This window comes from Arachis stenosperma, chromosome 6 (genome assembly GCF_014773155.1).
Source record: "Arachis stenosperma cultivar V10309 chromosome 6, arast.V10309.gnm1.PFL2, whole genome shotgun sequence".
Lineage (NCBI taxonomy): Eukaryota > Viridiplantae > Streptophyta > Magnoliopsida > Fabales > Fabaceae > Arachis > Arachis stenosperma.
This window is the reverse complement of record NC_080382.1, coordinates 111,631,393-111,642,249: the sequence shown is the minus strand read 5'-3', so window position 1 is coordinate 111,642,249 and position 10,857 is coordinate 111,631,393. Positions and strand designations below refer to the sequence as shown.

Below are 10,857 nucleotides of genomic sequence, written 5' to 3'. Positions count from 1 at the left end.
TCATCCAATCCTTCTTACTCCTTTCCATGGCAAGCTTAAGCAAGGGTTTCACCGTTGTCAGTGGCTACCTCCCATCCTCTCAGTGGAAATTTTCAACGCACCCTGTCACGGCACAGCTATCCATCTGTCGGTTCTCGATCAGGCCGGAATAGAATCCAGTGATTCTTTTGCGTCTGTCACTAATGCCCCGCCTTCAGGAGTTTGAAGCTCGTCACAGTCATTCAATCATTGAATCCTACTCAGAATACCACAGACAAGGTTAGACCTTCCGGATTCTCTTGAATGCCGCCATCAGTTCTAGCCTATACCACGAAGACTCTGATCTCACGGAATGGCTGGCTCGTTTGTCAGGCGAGCACTCGGTTGTCAGGCGATCAACCATGCATCGTGTATTAGGAATCCAAGAGATAAACATTAGAGCCTTGTTTGCTTGTAGAACAGAAGTGGTTGTCAGGCACTCGTTCATAGGTGAGAATGATGATGAGTGTCACATAATCATCACATTCATCATGTTCTTGGGTGCAAATGAATATCTTAGAACAAGAACAAGCGGAATTGAATAGAAGAACAATAGTAATTGCATTAATACTCGAGGTACAGTAGAGCTCCACACCTTAATCTATGGTGTGTAGAAACTCCACCGTTGAAAATACATAAGAACAAGGTCTAGGCATGGCCGAATGGCCAGCCTCCCAAAGAGGGTTCAATCATCAAAACATGATCAAAAGATAGCTTGATAGATTAGTAAAAGGTCCTACTTATAGAGAACTAGTAGCCTAAGGTTTACAGAGATGAGTAAATGACATAAAAATCCACTTCCGGGCCCACTTGGTGTGTGCTTGGGCTGAGCAATGAAGCATTTTCGTGTAGAGACTCCTCTTGGAGTTAAACGCCAGCTTTGGTGCCAGTTTGGGCGTTTAACTCCCATTCTTGTGCCAGTTCCGGCGTTTAACGCTGGAATTCCTGAGGGTGACTTTGAACGCCGGTTTGGGCCATCAAATCTTGAGTAAAGTATGGACTATCATATATTGCTGGAAAGCCCAGGATGTCTACTTTCCAACGCCGTTAAGAACGCGCCAATTGGGCTTCCGTAGCTCCAGAAAATCTACTTCGAGTGCAGGGAGGTCAGAATCCAACAGCATCTGCAGTCCTTTTCAGTCTCTGGATCAGATTTTTGCTCAGGTCCCTCAATTTCAGCCAGAAAATACCTGAAATCACAGAAAAACACACAAACTCATAGTAAAGTCCAGAAAAGTGAATTTTAACTAAAAACTAACTAAAAACTATACTAAAAACTATTAAAAAATACTAAAACAACATGAAACTTTGAGTGGTTTTGATTAGATCAGAGACCATGGTTGCTAAGTCAGAGTTACTCTGCTTGAGAGATTTGGATGATTTCTCCATGCTTCCTTAGTATGCTTGGTGCATTTGCATTCCAGACAGACTTTGAGAATCATATTGACTTGTTGAGTCAATATTTTTTTTCTGAGCCAATAGGACATTCAAAGTGTACATGATTGGTTATTTGCAACCATTTCAATTAGTTCTTAAGCTTCTGTAGGCGTCTTCTTCAAATGAAGAGATCCTCCAGTAGAGCTATCCAAAAACATTTTGGATAGTTCAGAAAGACCATCATAGAAAATACCTATGATGCTCCATTCAGAAAGCATATCAGTGGGACACTTTCTGATTAATTGTTTGTATCTTTCCCAAGCTTCATAGAGGAATTCTCCTTCCTTCTGTCTGAAGGTTTGGACTTCCACTCTAAGCTTACTCAATTTTTGAGGTGGAAAGAACTTTGCCAAGAAGGCGTTGACTAGCTTTTCCCAAGAGTTCAGGCTTTCTTTAGGTTGTGAATCCAACCATATATTCTAGCTCTGTCTCTTACAGCAAAGGGAATAGCATAAGTCTGTAGACCTCAGGGTCAACCCCATTAGTCTTGACAGTGTCACAGATTTGCAAGAATTCAGCTAAAAACTGATGAGGATCTTCCAATGGAAGTCCATGGAACTTGCAATTCTGTTGCATTAGAGAAACTAATTGAGGCTTAAGCTCAAAGTTGTTTGCTCCAATGGCAGGGATAGAGATGCTTCTCCCATAGAAGTCGGGAGTAGGTGCAGTAAAGTCACCCAGCACCTTCCTTGCATTGTTGGCATTGTTGTTGTTTTCGGCTGCCATGGGTTCTTCTTCTTTGAAGATTTCTGTTAGGTCCTCTACAGAGAGTTGTGCCTTGGCTTCTCTTAGCTTTCTCTTTAAGGTCTTTTCAGGTTCAGGATCAGCCTCAACAAGAATGCTTTTGTCTTTGCTTCTGCTCATATGAAAGAGAAGAAAACAGGGAAATATGGAATCCTCTATGTCACAGTATAGAGATTCCTTGAGGAGTTAGAGGAAAAGAAAAATGGAAGACAGAGGTAGAAAATTCGAACTTATCAAAGAAGATGGAGGTCGAATTGTGCATTAAGGAATAGTGTTAGTCCATAAATAGAAGGATATGAGAAGAAGGGAAGTAATTTTCGAAAATTAAGTAAAAGATTTTGAAAACATTTTGAAAAACATTAATTGATTTTCGAAAATAAAAGTGGGAAAGAAATCAAGGGATTTTTGAAAAAGAATTTGAAATTAGAAGTTAAAAAGATTTGATTGAAAATTATTTTGAAAAAGATGTGATTGAGAAGATATGATTTTGAAAAACATTTTAAAAAGATTTGATTTTAAAAACTAATGACTTGGCTATCAAGAAAAGATATGATTCAAACATTAAACCTTTCTCAACAGAAAAGGCAACATACTTGAAGTATTGAATCAAATCATTAATTGATAGCAAGTATTTTTGAAAATGGAAAGAAATTGATTTTGAAAAAGATTTGATTGAAAAATTGATTTGAAAAAGATTTGATTTTGAAAAGATTTTGAAAACTAAAAAAATCTGCATTAAAAACAAAATCTTCCCTCTTGTGCCATCCTGGCGTTAAACGCCCAGAATGGTGCACATTCTGGCGTTTAACGCCCAAAACTCTACCCTTTTGGGCGTTAAACACCCAACCAGGCATCCTGGCTGGCGTTTAAACGCCAGTCTGTCCTTCTTCACTGGGCGTTTTGAACGCCCAGCTTTTTCTGTGCAATTCCTCTGCTGAATGTTCTGAATCTTCAATTCTCTGTATTATTGACTTGAAAAGACACAAATTAAAAATATTTTTGGATTTTTAATAATAAAGAATAATCAAAATGCAACTAAAATCAAATAACAATGCATGCAAGACACCAAACTTAGCAGTTTGTATACTACTGACACTAACAAAATGAGAATGCACATGACAAACAACAAAACACTCAAGTCAAGAGAATTCAAAGATCAGAGCAAGTAAATCATCAAGAATAACTTGAAAATCACTTAAGACATAGCATGCAATTGACACCAAACTTAAAATGAAACTCTAAACTCAAACAAGAAATTTTTGGATTTTATGATTTTGTAATTTTTTTGTGTTTTTTCGAAAATTAAGTGGAAAAGAAAATAAAGGTATCAAAATTCTTAATGAGAATTCCAGGAATCATGCAATGTTTAGTCTAAGACTCCGGTCCAGGAATTAGACATGGCTTCACAGCCAGCCAAGCTTTCAAAGAAAGCTTTGGTCCAAAACACTAGACATGGCCAATGGCCAGCCAAGCCTTAGCAGATCACTGCTCCAACAGCAAGATTGATAGAAATCAACAAGCTCTTGTGATGATAAGTTGAAACCTCGGTCCAATGAAATTGGACATGGCTTCATAGCCAGCCAGACTTCAACAAATCATCATAAAACTCTAGAATTCATCTTCAAGAACTCTGAAAAAAAAAATACCTAATCTAAGCAACAAGATGAACCGTCAGTTGTCCAAACTCGAACAATCCCCGGCAACGGCGCCAAAAACTTGGTGCGCGAAATTGTGAACAATACTTTTCACAACTCTCATAATCCCCGGTAATGAACCCCAAAAATGTGGTGTTCAATACCATGGCATAAACACAACTTCGCACAACTAACCAGCAAGTGCACTGGGTCGTCCAAGTAATAAACCTTACGCGAGTAAGGGTCGATCCCACGAAGATTGTTGGTATGAAGCAAGCTATGGTCACCTTGTAAATCTTAGTCAGGCAAACTCAAATGGATATGGTGATATACGAATAAAACATAAAGATAGAGATAGAGATACTTATGTAATTCATTGGTGGGAATTTCAGATAAGCGCATGAAGATGTTGTGTTCCTTCCGTCTCTCTGCTTTCCTACTGTCTTCATCCAATCCTTCTTACTCCTTTCCATGGCAAGCTTAAGCAAGGGTTTCACCGTTGTCAGTGGCTACCTCCCATCCTCTCAGTGAAAATGTTCAACGCACCCTGTCACGGCACGGCTATCCATCTGTCGGTTCTCAATCAGGCCGGAATAGAATCCAGTGATTCTTTTGCGTCTGTCACTAACGCCCCGCCTTCAGGAGTTTGAAGCACGTCACAGTCATTCAGTCATTGAATCCTACTCAGAATACCACAGACAAGGTTAGACCTTCCGGATTCTCTTGAATGCCGCCATCAGTTCTAGCCTATACCACGAAGACTCTGATCTCACGGAATGGATGGCTCGGTTGTCAGGCGAGCGCTCGGTTGTCAGGCGATCAACCATGCATCGTGTATCAGGAATCCAAGAGATATTCACCCAATCTAAGGTAGAACGGAGGTGGTTGTCAGTCACACGTTCATGGGTGAGAATGATGATGAGTGTCACGGATCATCACATTCATCAGGTTGAAGAACAAGTGATATCTTAGAACAAGAACAAGCGGAATTGAATAGAAGAACAATAGTAATTGCATTAATACTCGAGGTACAGCAGAGCTCCACACCTTAATCTATGGTGTGTAGAAACTCCACCGTTGAAAATACATAAGAAGAAGGTCTAGGCATGGCCGTGAGACCAGCCTCCCAATGATCTAAGAACTAGATGTCCCAAGATGAAAATACAATAGTAAAAGGTCCTACTTATAGAGAACTAGTAGCCTAAGGTTTACAGAGATGAGTAAATGACATAAAAATCCACTTCCGCACCCACTTGGTGTGTGCTTGGGCTGAGCAATGAAGCATTTTCGTGTAGAGACTCTTCTTGGAGTTAAACGCCAGCTTTTGTGCCAGTTTGGGCGTTTAACTCCCATTTTGGTGCCAGTTCCGGCGTTTAACGCTGGAAATTCTGAAGGTGACTTTGAACGCCGGTTTGGGCCATCAAATCTTGGGCAAAGTATGGACTATCATATATTGCTGGAAAGCCCAGGATGTCTACTTTCCAACGCCGTTGAGAGCGCGCCAATTGGGCTTCTGTAGCTCCAGAAAATTCACTTCGAGTGCAGGGAGGTCAGAATCCAACAGCATCTGCAGTCCTTTTCAGTCTCTGAATCAGATTTTTGCTCAGGACCCTCAATTTTCGCCAGAAAATACCTGAAATCACAAAAAAATACACAAACTCATAGTAAAGTCCAGAAAAGTGAATTTTAACTAAAAACTAATAAAAATATACTAAAAACTAACTAGATCCTACTAAAAACATACTAAAAACAATGCCAAAAAGCGTACAAATTATCCGCTCATCAATTTTCAATCTTCACTGGGTACTGGCAACATTCTAAATTGATAGTGGCACACTAAGTTTGGTATTGCCACTTAACTTTCAAGCAAGTACCATGCCAACACCACTTATTAATGCAATCAAAATGTCTCTGTTTGTATCTCTTGTGTCTTTATTGTATCCTTAACCTTGCTTGCTGAAACACATGCATACTCACACTTCATTCTAAGACATTTATGATCCATCGTGGACCCCATCACCACTGTTTTAATTGTTGCTTGAGTATAAGCAATCATTCTATGTCTGGTGTGGGAAGGGGAAGAATAGGAGGAAAAGGGCAACAACAATGAAGATAAAATACAAGGTGGTAAAGTTCCTTTCTCCTCTTACTTATTTCCAGCACTTTAATTTGCATGATTGTTTTCTAAGTTCTTTGTATGTATGTGTGCTTGCTCCTTGTGAATAAGCACGTCAATTCTATCTTTTAAACATTTTATTGATTAAGGCTGTGTTTTCTAGTCTGAATGTCATTACTGCATCCTTACTTTTCTTACTTGTATGCTTGTCCCTTTTGAATCAAATGAAAAGAGAGTGAGTGTTTTATAAAAGACCAGAGTGGAGTTCATACTATGGAGTAAGTTCCTGAGTTTGTGGTGTGGTCATAAGTTGGCTAAGTTGGTTCAACCACAAGGTGGGAGGACAACTATCTGTCATGAATACTATGCTGGAGACACACCCCATGAGACTAACTAAATAAGAAGATCCTAAGAAGAAAAAGGGAAAGAACAATAAAGGTTGAAAAACAAAAGAAAAAGAGTAAGCAATAAGGCTAGGCACCAATGGTTTTGAGCTTGAGGCATGTGTCTGTGGTGCTCATGTGTGAGGGATCTACTTGGATGAATAAGCTCTTTGGGGTGCCTTATCACTTGGTAACTTGGGTTAACTACCTTGGGATTATCAGCTGAAAGTCCACTATCAAGAGTAACCCTCACTACAGAGCATTTAGTAACCCAAAGAGGTGCTGGACACCAAGGTCTCAAGAAAAGAAAATAAATAAACTATATGCCTGAGGTGTGTATGTATGGGGGAGAGACTTGAGCAAGTAAGTTCTTAGGGGTGCTTCAACACCTAGCACCTTGAACTAACTGGTTCGGGAGTGTTGGCTGAAAGCTTATTTTAAAGAGTTGCCCCCTTACAGAACACCTAGCCCAAGAACACAAATAAACCCTGAATTGACAACAAAAGGATCAATTAATAAAAGTCTCATGGTATGCAGTCACAGTGAGTATTCTAGGACATGATAAAGGTCTGAAAGCCAGGAATAAACCTAAGTTGCTATGCATGAAACCACCATAAAACCAGGGACATGACTTCCACAAGAATGACTCATTACTCTTGGCATTCCATTCATCATTCTCTTGTTCCAGTACTTGCTTAGGGACAAGCAAGCTTTAAGTTTGGTGTTGTGATGCCAGGATATTTTGGCCAGTTTCACTGACCTTTTCTTCACTGTTTTTAAGGTAGTTTCATTCATTTTCTTAGGAAATAAGCTAGTTTTGGGTAGAATTTCACTTACTTCTTGATTCAAGTATACATTGTGCACTTTACATGATTTCATGAGGATTTTGCATGAATTATATGATAAATTGGATGATGCATGATTCCATGATTAAGAGCAAGACTTTGATGCACTCTGTTTGTTTGATTTCAGGCAAAAAGAAGCAGAGAAGAGCCACATTAGTGGCTACGTTAGTTACACTAACGTGGGCACTAACGTGGAAGGAAGGAAAGTTGGAACGTTAGTGGCATTAACTTTGAAGAAAAGAAATGGAGCCAACGTTAGTGACACTTAACATTATCACTAACGTTGGACCAAGCTCTAACGTTAAAAGGGGGAAGGAAGCCAACGTTAGTGACATTCACATTGTCACTAACGTTGGCCTAAGTGCAAAATGCAACGTTAACTCCCACGTTAACTTGGTTAACATGGGAGCTAACGTAAGAGGCAAGGGTGGTCGACAACGTTAGTGACACCCAACATTGTCACTAACGTTGAAAGCAACCACACAACCCCCAAGGAAGCCACGTTAACTTAGTTAACGTGGAAGCTAACGTGGATGAAAGAAGGTGATGGCCAACATTAGTGACAATCAACATTGTCACTAACGTTGGAAGGAGCCACACAAGCCACAATGAGCCACGTTAACTCCCACGTTAACTTAGTTAACGTGGGCAAAAGTCCCACCTGGCAGCCTGACCATGCCTTCTTCAAATATGCATAACTTGAGCCACAAAGCTCCAAATAAGGTGATTTCAGTGGCATTGGAACGTAGGATTCCAGAGCTTTCCAAGCATATATGGCACTACATGGTTGACACTAAAGTTGAGGGAGAAAAACCTGCCCCGAAAGTGCAATGATGAACATGGTATCAACCTGTATTAAGGCCAACTGACCTCTTCACCTTCCAAGAAGTATAACTCGAGTTGTAGAGCTCCAAATGATGCGCTTCCAATAGCATTGGAAAGTAGACATCCAGGGCTTTCAAACAATATATAATAGTATGGGGTGAAAACTAAGTTTAAGCTTCAAAAACGGGAAATGACTAGCGTTATTGAGACTCAACATTTTCATTAACGTTGGCGACCATGCCAGCGACCATGTCCACTTCAAAGGAGCATAACTTGAGCTACAGAGGTCCAATTGAGGTGATTCCAGTTGCGTTAGAAAGATGACATTCAGAGCTTTCCAACTATATTTAATACTCTATAGTGGGCATGAAATTGGAGCACAAACAAGAGGCATTTTTTAAGCCTCAAAAACACCAACTGGGCAGCAAGTGCAACGTTAGCCACAATAACTTTAGCACTAACGCCACACTTGTAGCGTTAGTGTGGCTAACTTTAGCACTAACTTTAGCACCTGGACCTCAACTTGACTCACTTCTCTCTCAAGCCCACTTCAAAGTTCAAGCAAGCAAGCCCACAATTGTCAACCAATCAAGGCCACAAGAAGCATCTAGAATAGGAATTTTCATTTAAGTGTAATTTGCTTTTAATTTCATTTTGTAATTTAGGAAAGCCTATATAAAGGCCTTAGTTTTTACATTCAAGTCATTATGGAATGGGGGATTGACGAGGGGTCTTCGGACTCCCCCCCCTCACAAACTATCTTTGTTTTCATTTTCTAGAGCTATGAACAACTAAACCCCTTTCATTGGGTTAGGGAGCTCTGTTGTAATTTGATGGATCAATACTAATTTTCTTATTCTTCTTCTATCTTTCCTTTTGATTTTACTTGAAAACTTTCGATCTTCATCCAATTGGATAGTGATCTTGGAAAAGAAGCTATTCAAACATGGATCTCTTCGGATCCTTGAAAGAGGAATGAAGAGATTAGCTAGAAATGCTTTCTCATGCTGGACCGAATTGAGTGTGGATGGGTATGTGGCTATAACCCTCTAAGCATTTGATTTGGGAAGTGCATGTGGTATAATCAGTGACCACACTTCATCTCTTCTCATGAGCAATTGACCAAGGAATTGGCTATTGATCAAGATTTGAGAGATTGAATTGCAAAAAATTGTGATTCAATCACTTAAGATTGCCAAGGAGATCAATGAGTGCATTGATTGAGGAATAGATGAAAATAAAATTGATCCGGAGAATGCAACATCTCCTAAGCCCAATGAACTCCCCATTTCTGATCTTACCCATTCTCTTTATTTTCTGCAATTTACTTTTATGAGCAATTCCCCCATTCCCATTTACAATTCTGCTATTTACTTTCAATCATTTACTTTCTCGCCATTTTAATTTCTGCAATTATCAACTCTATTCATGGATTCGCTCAACTAGATCATACCTCTAATTAAAGTTGCTTGATCAATCAATTCCTGTGGGATTCGACCTCACTCTATTGTGAGCTTTTACTTGACGACAAATTCAGTACACTTGCCGAATGGGAATTTGTTGAGAGACAAGTTTCCCCCGATCAGGCAGAGGGGTTATTTCCTGCTACAGAAGTACCATGACCACTTGTTCCATTTCTGTAGTGGCAGAGGGGTTATTTCCTATATACAGAAGGTGTGTCGGCATACATCCCTGCAGTGGCAGATGTGTTATTTCCGGTATGCAGTGGACCCTGTGGTGGCAGAAGGGTTATTTCATGTACACACAGGAGTATAGCCAATAGGAAAGCCTCATCCAGACAGAGGTTGCTGGATAACGTCGGGAGCGGGTTAGTAACCGACAGATGAGCTCATTACCTGCACTAGGGCTAGACATGCATCATCCTTGTTTGTGCATTTGTATTTGATTGTGTTGCTTATCTTGTTCCCTTGTGATTGTACTATTTGTCTTGGTGACTTGTGTGTGTGTTTGATTGAATATTTTTGTTAAAGCTGTGATCTTAGTAAAGTATTGAGGAGTGACATCCGTGAATTTTGGTTCGGCTATATTACTTATATTGCTGATTTATTTAGTTGTTGCAGTGATTGAGCAATGCTGTTTGTGGCTGATAAATTGTTAATGTGACCAATTTTATATTTTAGAATTTTGTTTTGAGTTTATAATTTTGAAAGGGGCAATTAACTAGCTAAAGTAAAACCAATAGTAGTATTTTCAAAAAGTCTTGATAGAAATGTAGTTTCCTTGAGTATGTTAATTATTTGCATATTAATCATTACTTTTACGGCATTTCCATTCCCTACTGAGAACGTGTGGTTTGTTCTCACCCCAAAATCTTCCACCTTTTCAGTGATATAGGTTTGAAGACTCAGTTTGAAGCTGCGGGCGATTGTTAGATCTTATTTACGAGTTAAGTTTTTGAATTGAGTTGCTTTCATAGAATTCCCTCACCCTTGTTGCTTAAGATTTTATTTTATAAAGAGGGATAGGAGTTGTATCTAAGTTACACTTGGATTTGTTTGTATAATACTTACTAATAATTATATGATTATTATTATTTGGTGATGCTTGATATATGATTTGATAAATAAAAACAAAATTTTCTGGCATTTTCTACTAAAACTGAAACACGATTTCGGACTAAAGACTCAATATTAAATAGTTAATAAGGAAAACAGGTCTGTAACGCGTTACTTTTGGTACGATCATGACGTATTGGAAGTTGGGTCGTTACAGTACATGAGGATTCAAGAGAAGCAGGAAGAATTCCATTCACAATACATGAGCGCTCAACAAAGACAAGAGGAGCTTCAGTTGAGGATGATGAGTCAACAGAGAGACTATGAGTCAAGATCCTT

The 10,857-nt window shown here is 39.4% G+C and overlaps 1 non-coding gene across 1 annotated transcript; it reads left to right on the top strand.

The window, feature by feature from the left end:
* Positions 1 to 1,667: 1,667 nt before the first annotated feature.
* On the top strand, positions 1,668 to 1,775 carry LOC130938574 (small nucleolar RNA R71). The gene has a single exon (XR_009069735.1). It is a non-coding gene; the product is annotated as a small nucleolar RNA R71 (small nucleolar RNA).
* Positions 1,776 to 10,857: the final 9,082 nt, after the last annotated feature.